This window comes from Protopterus annectens, chromosome 10.part0, assembly GCF_019279795.1.
Source record: "Protopterus annectens isolate FY-2018-M chromosome 10.part0, PAN1.0, whole genome shotgun sequence".
Taxonomy (NCBI): Eukaryota; Metazoa; Chordata; order Ceratodontiformes; family Protopteridae; genus Protopterus; species Protopterus annectens.
In genome coordinates, this window is record NC_056744.1 from 1,228,860,519 (window position 1) to 1,228,875,283 (window position 14,765).

General features: G+C 43.1%; 2 pseudogenes; both read right to left on the minus strand.

Moving 5' to 3' along the window:
* Positions 1-4,853: 4,853 nt before the first annotated feature.
* Positions 4,854-4,981, minus strand: LOC122814603 (annotated as a pseudogene).
* Positions 4,982-14,412: 9,431 nt separating this feature from the next.
* LOC122814604 lies at positions 14,413-14,540 on the minus strand (annotated as a pseudogene).
* Positions 14,541-14,765: the final 225 nt, after the last annotated feature.

Below are 14,765 nucleotides of genomic sequence, written 5' to 3' on the forward strand. Positions count from 1 at the left end.
AGCTATTCCCTACCCTATAAAAACTCCCTCTCTTATATTCCTACTAACCTCTGAGATAAATACCTTCCATGCAAACACCTCAGGCCAAAGCTTATTACCTGCAATTTCCTTGCCTTATCAGGAGATATTCGCCCAAACCCTGGCCCCTGCCTCAGCACAAACTTCACCTACACTCCACCCCCTCCTTCACCCACTATAGACAACAATCCCTCCCCTTCCCCTTCTCCACCCTCTTCCTCCCTTTACACCCTTAATATCTTCACTATCAATGCCCAAAGCCTCAACAACAAATTTCACCTTGTCCATGCTTGGATCAATCACTACCAACCTGACATCCTTGCCTTATCCGAAATCTGGCTAAAACCCCATATTTCTGACTCTGAAATCCTACCTCCTGTCTACCAAATCCTCAGATGTGACCATATAAATAAAAAAGGTGGAGGCTCCGCTCTAATCTACTCCAACCTTCTCTCCCTTATCCCTCTTCAAATCCATACCCCTCAATTCAAAAATTCTGAAATCACAACAGGCCTTCTCCGTTTGAATAAACATAAAACTATCTGCATTATTTCAATATACATCTCACCCGGCAACAATATCTCCACCCTTGAAGATATCCTACACTGGGCCTCAACCAAAATAAAATATGAAACCTTTATTCTAGGCGATGTCAATATTGACTGGAATAAAATCAACACTCCTTCCCCTCTTCTATCCATTAACCTTTACAACTTCACTCAAGTAATCCATTCAACTACTCGTCCAAACAAAAAACAACCTCCTGGCTCAATCATTGATTGGATACTAGTCTCCCACCCTAACAAAATTACTCTCTCTGGCACCATCTCTGACACTTTCAGTGACCATCTCCCTGCCTTCATCCATAGATCTACTAGCACCATCCAACACCAACATCTCTATATTCAAACCCATAACCTTAGCAATTTCAACCCCACTACTTTCTCTAACATCCTTAAACAAATAAACTGGCAAATCCTAAACACTCTCCATCTTGGCAATGCTGTAGAGCATTTTAACTCCATCTTCCTAAATACTCTTAACTCTCTAGCCCCTCTAAGAAACAAACGAATCAAAAGCAATTCTGCTCCCTGGCACTCCAAAGAAACTAAACTAATTATGCACCACAGAGACAAATCCTGGAAGCTTTACCAGAAAAACAAACTGTCCACTGCCCTGCTCCAATATACCCAACTCCGCAACCTAGTAAAAAAACTTATTACCAAAGACAAAAAAAACTTCTATAATAAATTTCAGCACAACAACAACAAGAACCCTAAATCATTCTGGAATTCAGTTAACCCCCTTCTCCATCCAGGATCTAGAAACAACCCCTGCCCTGACCCTAGCTTAACTGACAGCGAACTGAGCACCCATTTCAATACCTTCTTCACTGAATCCATAGCTAAACTAACTAAATCATTCTCTACTGAAAACCCTCCCAATCCCCTCCACAAAACACCCATATCCACAAATAACAACTCCCCCAATTTCCATCTCAAGCCAGTATCTACCATCCTAATAAAAAAGCTTTTATCTAAATGAAAGCCTTGCTCTAATGCCCCAGACAATATACCCTCCTCTTTCCCCAAATGTGCAGCTGATGGTATTGCTCTCCCAATCAGTATCCTGATCAATAGATCCTTAAATGAATCATATGTGCCCAAACTCTGGCGTTCAGCCTACTTTCTTCCTCTTCACAAAGGAGGCAAAGACACCTCTATCTCCAACTTCCGCCCCATTGCCCTCCTATCTCCATTATCTAAAATTCTAGAAAAATGTGTCCACCTACAACTTATGCCATACCTAATTCAGAATGACCTTCTTACTCCCACCCAGCACGGTTTCCGCCCTGGCCACAGTACCATAACTGCCCTTCTATCCTTCCTAGAAACTGTCAATCTAGCCCGAGACTCTGGACTCATAGTATCCACAGTCCTGCTAGATCTCTCAAAAGCCTTCAACACCATTTCCCATTCACACCTTCTCCTCCATGTCACAAGCCTTAATCTCTCCTCCAACACTCTTTCCTGGTTCTCCAGCTACCTATCAGACAGATCACAAGCTGTCAAATGGAAGAACTCCTCCTCTTCCTTCCTGCCTACACCTACTGGTGTTCCTCAGGGGTCCATACTCGGACCCATGCTTTTCAACATCTTCATAAATAACCTTCATGCTTTCATCCCTGACACTACAGTCATCCAATACGCTGATGACTCTACTTTGGTCTGTGCCGCCACCAACATTCCTGAACTTCTGGACAAAACTCAAATAGCTTTTTCCACTACTGAGAGCTGGATGCACCAAAATCACCTTTCCCTCAACTCTAATAAATCTAAAATCCTTATATTCCTCCCCACCAAGGTTACCTCCTTTGACAAAAATACTTTCAAGGTCCTAAGCAAATCTTCCAACTCAAGAGAAGTAGTCCCCTCTGCAAAACTCCTAGGCATTATCATAGACGAACACCTCAAATTCAATCTCCACATACTTCAAAATATAAAGAAAACCCACCAAAAGTTAGGCATGCTATATAGGAACAATCAATTTCTATCCAACTCCTGTAGTCATACCCTGGCAATACGCTACCTCCTACCTTCTCTCCTATACGGAGCTCCTATCCTAACCAATCTGTCCACATCTATCACCTCTAAACTTGAAGCTTGCTATAATAAGATCTCCAAATTTGCCACAAAATCTAAAACTTCGACTCACCACTGCATCAGCCTTCAATCCCTGAACTGGTTAGAACTTCCTAACCACCTAGACTATCTCCAACTAACCTATGCTCATAAACTAATATTCTCCCCTGATAAATGCCCAGCCTTAAAAAATATTCTTCCTCCCTACATCCCAAACAGATCTTTGAGATCTGAACACCAAAACCTAATCTCCATTCTCAAACCCAAACATCCTGCTGGCCAACTCCTATTCTCCTTCTCCCTAGGTAAAACATGGAACTCTCTCCCTCCTTCACTTAGGACTCTTCCTAACCTTGAAACCTTCAAACACCAACTTTTCCTACACCTATCTTCCAAATGGAAATGCTCATACTTTCACCCTACATAAACATTCCCACTAAACTCTACTCACTCCTACTCTACTACAGTCTTAAAATTAATCCCACTTCTCCAAAGAATCTGTAATAGCTGACATCAAATAATCTCCTAGATTGTAATTTTTTAGATCAAAAAAAAAAAGGATGTATATTACACTTGCAATTTTCTTTTCTTTTTTGAATGTATAACCTACATTTTTGTAACCTTTCTTTTTTGCTATTATATTTTGTACTTAATCTCCAACATTTTGTAACCTATTTGTATTTGTAACCAACTTTCTGTATTGCTCCCCGGGCCTTTCTGTATTTTCTCCCCGGGCCTCCACTGAAAATGGGCACTTCTTGGCCCAGTGGACTTCCCCAGTAATCAAATTGAAAATAAATAAATAAATAAGATAGGGAGATTTGGAAGATAAAGCTTGAAGTACCAAGACCCTTTAGGCAGAAGTAATTGCTACTATGGTAGGGGGATGAAGAAGGAACGTACCTTTGAGAAAGGCTTTGCAAAGCCTAGAAGAAACTAAAGATGCAGCATTTTCTCCAATGTGAATATTAGAAATGGCTGCAACTGAACTTTGACAGAAGAAAAATTGGCTCCGGAATGAAACAGACTAAGTAGGAAATCCAAGACTGCAGAAATGGGCGTCATAAGTGGGTCAATGTGATGCTGTTGGGCCCAAATGGAAAACTTTTTCCACTTACTTTTATAAATTTTGGTAGAAGACTTATGTGAGGAAATAAGAATCTTTTGGACTGCGGAAGAAAGCCTGGACTGTCTAACCATCATTGGAATTGGAAAACCCAAGCGTTAGTTTCAAGTTGTGAAGATCCGGATGGAGTTGCCCTGAGGGTGAGACAGAAGAGGTTCCAGCATCCACGAAGGCCAAATCAGATGTGACCATAGGAAACGGAATCAGACTTGTCCAGGCAAAAAGGGGGGCAATGAGGATCACTTTGCTTTCTGAAGAAATTTAGTAATCAGAGGAACCGGTGGGAATGCATAAAGCAGACCGGGGGGCCAAGCACAGACTAGAGCATCTCTTGGTAACTGTCCCTATGGAGGGATCAGGGCAAAGTACCTGCTGCATTTGTTGTTGAAAGGAGAGGCAAAGAGGTTGCAGCAAGGTTGACCCCATCTGAGGAAAATCCTGCTTGTCACTGACTGGTTTAGAGGCCATTCACGAAGCATCAATAGTACTATGCTGAGCCTGTCCACCAATACATTGTCCCCCCCCTTTTTTTTTAAATTGAAAATAGGAAGTAGGGTAGGTTGCAAAAACAAAGGATTGGCCACAGGCCACTTATGATTTCACAGGAGAAAACATGTTAGAAAAACATGCAAGGAGGAGCTCTAACCTTCACTGATGCATGGCAAATGAGATCTGAGGTATCCGGAAGGACTGAGGTAGTATGGGTAGGGTGGGAGGAGCACTAGCTTGGAATTCTTAGCTTGCTGATGGCTGAGTGGGTTCTGAGGTTGGAACCGAGACCCACAGGTCTGATGAAGGCTGAACAGACATCAGATCAATCAGTTGTTTCTGAGTTAGAAGAACTGTATGTATAAGACTGGTTGGAAATAAGGGATTCTGAGCTAAGCATGCTAGCATGAAAGAAACAGCTCTGCTAGTTAGTTTACGCTCAGGAAATTGTGCAACCAGAACTCCCCACTACCAAAATTTTCCAGAAAAAGAAGCAGAATCTCAGCCTTAGGAAGCAACATTCTTGTATGACTCTGGTTATGGAGAACCAGCACTGGAGGGGGCAGGAAGAGGAGGAGGAGGAAATATGCAGTTCAGCTTCCCACATTTGGGGAAATCACAGACATCAACCCAACCAAAGCATGCAATGGAACAGCCTCAGGACACCATCTTCTTGATTATCAAACTGACCCTGCCAGTTAAGTACAACTTTGGTTAATGGGAAATAGCAGGTGAGGTGAGAAGAGGAGAGCATGCATGACATATTTTGAGAGAGAAAGACAGAAAACAAGCCCTTTTGAAAAAAAAGGTAAACATTGATAACACTAAACAATCAGTTGTTTCTGAGTTAGAAAAACTGTATGTATAAGACTGGTAACAAATAAGAGATTGTGAGTTAAGCATGCTAGCATGAAAGAAGCATATGTGCTAGTTAATTTAAGTTCAGGAAACTGTGCAACCACAACTCCCTACTAGGAAAGCCAACAAATGCAGAGCCTCAGCCTCGGGAAGCAACATTCATGTATGACTTTGGTTATGGAGAAACAGCAGGTCCAGTGTTGTAAATGGCATTACCTGGGTGGTGAGCTGGTTTACAATGGTGTATGAGGATAGTGACAAACCTCGGTTTAAATGCAAATATGGGCTCTCTATTTTTATTGCACAAGAAGAAAAGTCTGGAACCTCACAGTTGGGAAACTACCCTCTTGATGACAGTGGAAGAGGAGGGGGAGTGAGGAGGAGGAAATATGTAGTTAAGTTTCCTCACAGGGGTCAACCCAACTAAAGCGTGCAATGGTAGAGCTTTGGGAAACCATCCTCTTGATTGTGGTACTGCCCCTGGCAGTTAAGTATGACTTTAGTTAATGGGAAATAGCAGGTGAGATGAGAAGAGGAGATGAGAGCATGCATGGCCTGTTTCAAGAGAGAAAGACAGAAAAGAAGTCTAAGTACTGAAAAAAAGTAAATGATCTGTTGTTTCTATGTTTGAAGAACTGTATGTATAAGACTGGATAGAAGTAAAGGATTATGAACTAAGCATGGTAGCATGAAAGAAACAGATCTGGTAGCTAGTTTAAGTGCTGGAAACTGTGCAACCACAACTGCACTACAAAAAAATTTCCCAAAAAAGCCAACAAAAGCATACCTTCAATTTAAAAAAGCAATGTTGTATGAGTTTGGTTATGGAGAACCAGTAGGTCCAGTGTCGTAAATAGTATTACCTGGGTGGTGAGACAGATTACAATGGTGTATGAGGATAGTGACAAACCTTGCTCTGAAAGCAAATATGGTTTCTGTATTTTTACTGGAGCAAGAAGTAAAGTCTAAGGAAAGTTCAGAATCTGCAGTAATATCCCACAGTGCTTTGCTCATGAAAAATTTGCATTAGGTTTTGACTTGTCTTCGTTCTGTTAGAAGAGAGAAAGACCAATGTTTTGAAAATGTGGGGTGCTTTTGAGTAACCTGATGTGATTCTAAGTAAGTTAGTAAGAAGCTACAATGTTTTCCTTATACTTTTTAAAAAACGGGAATAAAAAGAAGCTATGTAATCACCATAAAGTTCCATCTGAGTTGTCCATTTTCATTTATCTTCGACATATGGGTTCGGTTCCAAACTCTGGAACTGACTCGGTCATTACTACAGTTCGCGAAAGCTGAAAACATTCCAGCTTAATGCTTGCCCAGAATACTCCTCTCCTACTTACCTCAGATCGAGTTTGCTGAAAGAGAGACAGAAAGAATAAAGCCCAAAAGCCTTCATAGGGACCACATCTGGGACCATATAACAATAGTAATAACAGTAAGTGATATGTGTCCATTATCCGTTCCATCAAAAAAAACTTCAAAGGTCCTGGAAAGGTGGGAGGGGAGTCGAGGATAAATGAAAATGGATAACACAGATGGAACGTTATGGTGAGAGCATAACGTCTTTATCTGATGTTGTCAAATTTCATTTTATCTTTGACATACAGGACAGAGTCCTCAGCTACCTTTGACCTTGGGTGGACTCAAGGAAGGATATTCCTGAGCACCACTGAACCAAATAATGCTCTTCCACTGGAGACCAAATCCAATATGTAATGAATAATAATGGTATGAGGGGAAGCCCAAGTTGCTGCTGCGCAGATATCATCCATACAAGCTCTAGATCAGGAGTGTCCAACCTGCGGCCCGCGGGCCGCATGCGGCCCGCCACCCTTGAGTTGGAATTTTATTTTTTTCCCCATTTCATTTCATGTCCGCATCGTTGGGCTGCTATGCGCATGCGCCAGGGGCACCATTCCGTGGTTTTTTGCGTCAGTGAATGCATTCGCGCTGGGGAGCTGAAGGAGGAGGATCTTTGGGTTGAATTGAGCAAGAGGGATCTTCTGAATTGACGGGTAAGCTTGTTGTAGTTGTAGTGGTGAGTGGACTGAGTGAGTGAAAAGCTTTGAGAGCTATTTTTCTGTCCTGCAAGGAAGGATTGCAGATGCTAGGGTTGTGTACTGTGGATGGGAAGTCGGAGCCGTGTTGTGTGGGGCGCGGACAGAGGCTGGGGTTGTTCTGCCAAGAGGACAGAACTTTGTCTGTGTCTTGTGTGTTCCCAGGCATCCCGACCACAGTGTTGTGTTTTCACATGAGACAGCCAGTGTGTTTTGGGGTAGGGGATGCTGTCTGGTGACTGGCGTTAAGTGGCACGGCATTCCTCTGTGACATGTGCTGAATTTTCACCTTTGAAAGTATAGTTTGGCGGCTTGTATTTTGGGTGATGGAGAGTGTCTATGTCTGAGAGAATATATACTGCAATTTTAAGAGTATGTGCATGTTTGGACTCAGAGAATGGGCGATCGCACCATGCTCAATGAGTGGGTGTTCTCCAGCAGGACTTTAATTTGCTGGTGGTGCTCGCTGCTTCACTGCCATTGAGCTCGGACCGAAGAAACGGCCGGATTGTTTTGCGCTCGCTGGGCAGCCCTTTTGCTGTTTGGCGAGTGAGAAAGATGTGAATGTGTTTGTCTGTGGGAGTGCATGCGTGTTGTGCATGCGCGGTGTGCGTGGGAGTGAGAGATCGGTCGAGCGGTTATCTAGCTGGGCAGCATTTTGGGTGAGAAAAGTGTGGGTGTGTTTGTGGGAGTGCATGCGTGTTGTACATGCACGGTGTGCGTGGGAATGAGAGATTGGTCAAGCGGTTGTCTAGCTAGGCAGCATTTTGGCTAGTAGGTTGGAGAGAGAATGGAGGCATGTGCCTGTGTGTGGTGGAGACTGGAGGGCGATCCCTGGCAGCGGCAGTGAAGGGGTTTTTCTGCTGGACTGCTTCTTTGTACCTCTCACTCTGAGGGAATCGGAACAGAGCCACACAAAGCGGGAGGTAGATGACCAGAAAGTAAGAACACATTTTAAGATTGGGTAGTTAATTGGGCTTACAAGCTTGGAAATTGCTAGAACAGGTGGGTTTCCTTTGCCATTGTCGGAGGGATGTGAGGTCTGAAACTCGGGTGTCTTGTTTGTTGACTTCAATCCCCAATCATGTGCCAGAGGGCTGTTTTGTGGGATGGGACAGGATTGGTGCAGGGCTGGTTGCCCTTGCAAACCATTTTGGGCCTGGCCAGTTGTCCCTTGTGAGACTCAAACCCTGTGCCTTGTGTCGCCTTCCCAAATACATATATATATATATATGTGGATATATATATATATATATATATATATATGTGTATGTGTATGTTGCTGCTTAGAAACATTTTCTCTCATGTAGATTTGCAGTGAGCAGATATTGAGTGGAGAGGGAGTTTGCTTGTTTTTCCTTCTTTGGAGTACTTGTCGGCTTGTTTGACATGATTGTGATTGTGTGCTCCATGGGCATTTGTGGAGCTGTTGTGGCCTGAGGGTGTCACAGCGGTTGCTGCGTGGGACTGACTTGTGGGTCGTCTCCTGGGTAGGGTGTCACGGTGCTAGTGGGAGGCTGGCTGTCAGAGGGCCAGAGTAGAGTCCAGAGAGTTGATATAAAATGCGTAATATCTTGTGGGTGGTTTGACCCACTGATTGCATTCATTTTGGTTTAGGCTTCTGTTGCTTTGGCCCTGGAGTTATGGATGTTTCACTGGGAGTGTCGGTGTCACATCAGTTTGCACACTTGCCTTTGATGCTTGTGAAGGTGCAAGGAGCTGTGGTTCCATCTTTGCACGGGCAGTGGTCTTCATGTTCTGTCACATTTCATGGAGGATGCTGGACTTCAGAGATATATTAAACAATCAGCACAAATGTTATATTGTTGTATAATAAATGACAGCAGCATGCCCACGCAGTTAATTTGATGGACTTCACATGTCACACTTGGAGGCTCGGCTGATGCCTTTGGATGTGAAGTTTGATGGATTGATTTCTTGTATGTGCTTTTGTCGTGGCTCTCAACCTTCCATCTCCGGGGTGTGGAACACTGGCTCTGATGGTGTGGAACGGGTGGGCAAGGTGTGGAACACATAGTGGCTTGCTGGCAACTTCAACTGGGAAGGCCATAGGATAGTTGAAATATGCTGGTTTTACTTGTAGAGAAGATATTTTAATGAATTGGTATGATTGATTTCTATTTGCCATGGATTTCACTTGAGGAAGATCCTAGCAGTGAGTGTGTGAGTCCTTCAATGAGGAACTTTGGGGAACTTTGAGGAACGTGAACTTTTTGGGACCCCAAATGAGGTGCGTTCCTGATGATGAGGTGCACTTGACCGCTGGCTTTTGTTGTTTGTTATAAAATTCATGGGTGCCTTCCTTGGACATGAGATCGGGGTCCCTTCTGCCTGTTTTCATGGTGCCACAGATGGCTGTTGGAGATGCTGTGACATTTTGAGGCACACGGCAATTGAGGGCTTTCGTCACTGTCTTGACCCAGTTGTTTCACATCGCTGGAGGTGCAGCTCTTGGGCACCCTTTTGTGGCGCAACATGAATAGCAGGCCTGTTTGGCTCGGGGCACAGTGGGTGAGCAGGTTTGCTCGGAGTGCCACAATGGTCACAGGGCATGGCATGTATGTTTCTCATGGCTCTCAATCTATCAGTGCTAGAAATCTGGTTGGGGCACGGTATGGTCATGGTGGGAGGACAATGACCCAGAGGTGGGGACAGATGTTGTGTATTTGCTCTTTTAGACTTGCAGGTGTGCTGGCTGGCTGGAGTGACAAGGGGTTTGTGCAAAGTGCATTTTCTGAAGGATTTGAAATCTGAAACTCAAATTGTGTAGTTGTTGTGTGGCGGCAATCCTGAGATCATGCAAGTGGTATGGCAGAAAACCACGGGTTTGATAAGGTGTGCCATCTGTTGGTGACAGTGAAGCAAATGTAGAAATGGAGGTTATTCATTTTTTGAGAAGTGAGGGTCTCATCATTCCTGATGTTGCCGGTGCCGTGTTTCAGGGACAGATTGCAAAGCTGGAAACGGAGGAGTGCATGGGTGCTTTGGACGATGTGTGGGCATTGGGGACATGATGGAGGACATGGAGACCAGCAGAATCGCAGGTGTGGTCTCGTGCAAGTTGAAAGGTTTGTACCTGTTGATTTTTTTTGCAAATAAACTGGGATGTTAGATTTAACTGTTTTTTTTTATAATTAGAATGAGATATTGAGTTTTAGGGCAAATGTTATGCATTTATTGATTTGTTTATTGTTCAAGCTCACTTGCAATACAGCCAGTGGGCTGACTTTGTATTGGTCCGCGTATGCCTGGGGTTTTTTGCTCTTTGGTTTATGATGCGTCGTGTATTTTTTTTTTTTTTTTGCTCTTCAGTTTGAGAGAGACCTTTTTTTTTTTTTTTTTTTGGTCCTCACTTGCCGTCTGCCCCCAGGCCATTTCTGTTGACTCAAAGGTTGGACACCCCTGCTCTAGATTAAAAAACTGTTGAAGTAGCTACAGCTCTGGTACAATGTGCCTTTAAAGGTCTAGGCAACTTAATTTTATTTTTCTTGTACATAAAAGAAACACATTTTTGAGCCATCTGGCTAGTGTCTCTTTGCTGACTGGTTGTCCAAGTTTCATAGATGAAAAAGACACAAATAGTTGGTCGGATTTTTTGAAATTCTTGGTTCTGTGTAGATAGAAACATAATTGTCTGTGAATGTCTAATAAATGCAAGCAATATTCACCTTTGTTAGTATAATTGGAACAAAATACTGGTAAATTAATAGTTTGATTGATACTGGTCTCTGACACCATCTTAGGCAAAAGGAAGGATTGGTTCTCAGTGAAACTCTATCTTTATGGAAAAAACAGTTAAGGAGGTTTCCATGATAAAGCTTGTTATTTCTGAAATCCTTCTGGCCAAAGTTATTGCCACTAAAAATATGGTTTTCCAGGATAAAAATTTTAGATTGCATTCGGCTGAAGGTTCAAAAGGAGGCTGAACAATAGCTTTCACCACTAAATTGTGGTCCCAATGTGAAGTGGGATCTTTGTAAGGGGTTTTAGCAAGAGAATTCCATTTAAGAAGGCCTTGCAAAGCTTATGAGAAGCCAAACATGATTCTTTAAAGCCATTATGGAAATCTGAAACAGCCACTAATTTAATTTTTACAGTAGAATGGAAGGCACCTGTTTTAAAAAGTGAAGCTAAAATTTCTAGGATTTTATCGATAGTTGCTGAAAAAGGGTCAATATTGTTATCAAGAGCCCCAGAGGTAAACCTCCCAATTTACTACCATAGAGGCTGAGTGTAGCTGGTTTTTGAGAGACTAAGAGTATATGATGTACCGGGGAAGAGAGTGAGGGATGCCTGGCTATCAATGGAACTGCAGAAACAAAGCTGTTAGCTTGAGGTTCACAATGTTCGGATGGATCAATCCCTCTGGATAAGAAAGAAGGTCTGGAGATGGGTCCAGGATCCAAGGCTGTTGAATCAGGTAAGGCCAAAGAAAGGGGAGCCATATTTGTCGAGGCCAATAAGGTGCAATGAGGATTACTTTGCTCTTGAACCTGACTGCTTTCTGTAGGAATTTCGGGGTTAGAGGAATTGGGGAAAGGCATACAGCAGTCTGGAGCGTCAAGAGTGGAGAACGCGTCCATATCACATTGTTAAATTTTCAAAAGTTTGAAAGTCATATTGTCAACACCATATGATACGTTTTAACAGCGATCTCCGTACAGCATGGAATGGGAAGATTTCCCTTTTCTGCACTGTAGTGCTATCTCGGAGTTGGTATATTTAAATATTTAAAGAGCGGGGGGGTGCAGGGTGGGCTTGCCCCCCCCCTCCTGCTTAAAACGTTCAGGTAGGTTTTTTGTGTAGTTTTTTTTTTTTATTATTAGATTTTCGAACTTTTAAATGTTCGATCATCTGATATAGACCCTGCAGAACAGCATTCTCGGTGACTCCCCCAGAGGGGGAATCAGGGCAAAGTAGTTGCTGCACTTGTTGTTTAGAGGAGAGGCAAACAGATCGCAGCAAGGCTGGCCCCACTGACAGAAAATCCCTTCTGTCACTTTTGGACTGAGAGACCACTCATGAGGTAGGAGAATTTACCTGCTTAGTTTGTCCGCTATCATACTGGAACTCCCCAGAATGTGCGTTACTATTAGAAAATGGTTGTAAGAGATTGCCCACTGCCAAACTCTGACAGCATCTTGACAAAAGGGGGAAGATTTGGTCCCCCCCCCCGTTTGTTGATGTTCAAACCACTGACATATTGCTCATTTGAATCACAATTGTTCCTGAAGGAAGAGCAACTCCAGTACACTGATATGCAAATTGGACTCTGTGAGGGACCAAGTGCCTTGGACAGTCTTACCCAGATAATGCCCCCCCCCCCCCAATCTGGGAGGTGTCTGTGGTCACTATGACTTGGGATTGTGATGGAATAAAGGGACGGCCTTGAACAATGTCTTCAGAATGCATCCAGCAAGCTAAATCTTTTCTGCAAAGATTGGTGATCAAAATCGGGTCCAACACGGGTTGGTGTAACTAGAGTTATAGCTGCAGCCCTGAAGCCCAGTGCTTGAAGGACTAGATGAGCAGTTACTTTTCTGTTGTTGATTAGTTTCTTTATCTCAATTCTGATTTTCTGTAATCTCACAGGGCTAGATGACTAGTTACTTTTCTGTTGTTGATTAGCTTCTGTACCTCAATTCTGATTTTCTGTAATCTCACAGAGGGAAGAGATGCCATGCAAGTCTGAGTATTTAGAAGAGCTCCTATGAACTCTAAATTCTGAGCTGGAAGTCAATTTTGATTTTTTCATAATTTACAGTTATTCCCAGATAACAGCAAATGTGAAGTACATAGTTTCTTGATTCTATCAATTGATGCCTGGTTGGAGCAGTAAAGCTTGAAGTACCAAGACCCTTTAGGCAGAAGTAATTGCTACTATGGTAGGGGGATGAAGAAGGAACGTACCTTTGAGAAAGGCTTTGCAAAGCCTAGAAGAAACTAAAGATGCAGCATTTTCTCCAATGTAAATATTAGAAATGGCTGCAACTGAACTTTGACAGAAGAAAAATTGGCTCCGGAATGAAACAGACTAAGTAGGAAATCCAAGACTGCAGAAATGGGCGTCATAAGTGGGTCAATGTGATGCTGTTGGGCCCAAATGGAAAACTTTTTCCACTTACTTTTATAAATTTTGGTAGAAGACTTATGTGAGGAAATAAGAATCTTTTGGACTGCGGAAGAAAGCCTGGACTGTCTAACCATCATTGGAATTGGAAAACCCAAGCGTTAGTTTCAAGTTGTGAAGATCCGGATGGAGTTGCCCTGAGGGGTGAGACAGAAGAGGTTCCAGCATCCACGAAGGCCAAATCAGATGTGACCATAGGAAACGGAATCAGACTTGTCCAGGCAAAAAGGGGGGCAATGAGGATCACTTTGCTTTCTGAAGAAATTTAGTAATCAGAGGAACCGGTGGGAATGCATAAAGCAGACCGGGGGGCCAAGCACAGACTAGAGCATCTCTTGGTAACTGTCCCTATGGAGGGATCAGGGCAAAGTACCTGCTGCATTTGTTGTTGAAAGGAGAGGCAAAGAGGTTGCAGCAAGGTTGACCCCATCTGAGGAAAATCCTGCTTGTCACTGACTGGTTTAGAGGCCATTCACGAAGCATCAATAGTACTATGCTGAGCCTGTCCACCAATACATTGTCCCCTTTTTTAAATTGAAAATAGGAAGTAGGGTAGGTTGCAAAAACAAAGGATTGGCCACAGGCCACTTATGATTTCACAGGAGAAAACATGTTAGAAAAACATGCAAGGAGGAGCTCTAACCTTCACTGATGCATGGCAAATGAGATCTGAGGTATCCGGAAGGACTGAGGTAGTATGGGTAGGGTGGGAGGAGCACTAGCTTGGAATTCTTAGCTTGCTGATGGCTGAGTGGGTTCTGAGGTTGGAACCCGAGACCCACAGGTCTGATGAAGGCTGAACAGACATCAGATCAATCAGTTGTTTCTGAGTTAGAAGAACTGTATGTATAAGACTGGTTGGAAATAAGGGATTCTGAGCTAAGCATGCTAGCATGAAAGAAACAGCTCTGCTAGTTAGTTTACGCTCAGGAAATTGTGCAACCAGAACTCCCCACTACCAAAATTTTCCAGAAAAAGAAGCAGAATCTCAGCCTTAGGAAGCAACATTCTTGTATGACTCTGGTTATGGAGAACCAGCACTGGAGGGGGCAGGAAGAGGAGGAGGAGGAAATATGCAGTTCAGCTTCCCACATTTGGGGAAATCACAGACATCAACCCAACCAAAGCATGCAATGGAACAGCCTCAGGACACCATCTTCTTGATTATCAAACTGACCCTGCCAGTTAAGTACAACTTTGGTTAATGGGAAATAGCAGGTGAGGTGAGAAGAGGAGAGCATGCATGACATATTTTGAGAGAGAAAGACAGAAAACAAGCCCTTTTGAAAAAAAAGGTAAACATTGATAACACTAAACAATCAGTTGTTTCTGAGTTAGAAAAACTGTATGTATAAGACTGGTAACAAATAAGAGATTGTGAGTTAAGCATGCTAGCATGAAAGAAGCATATGTGCTAG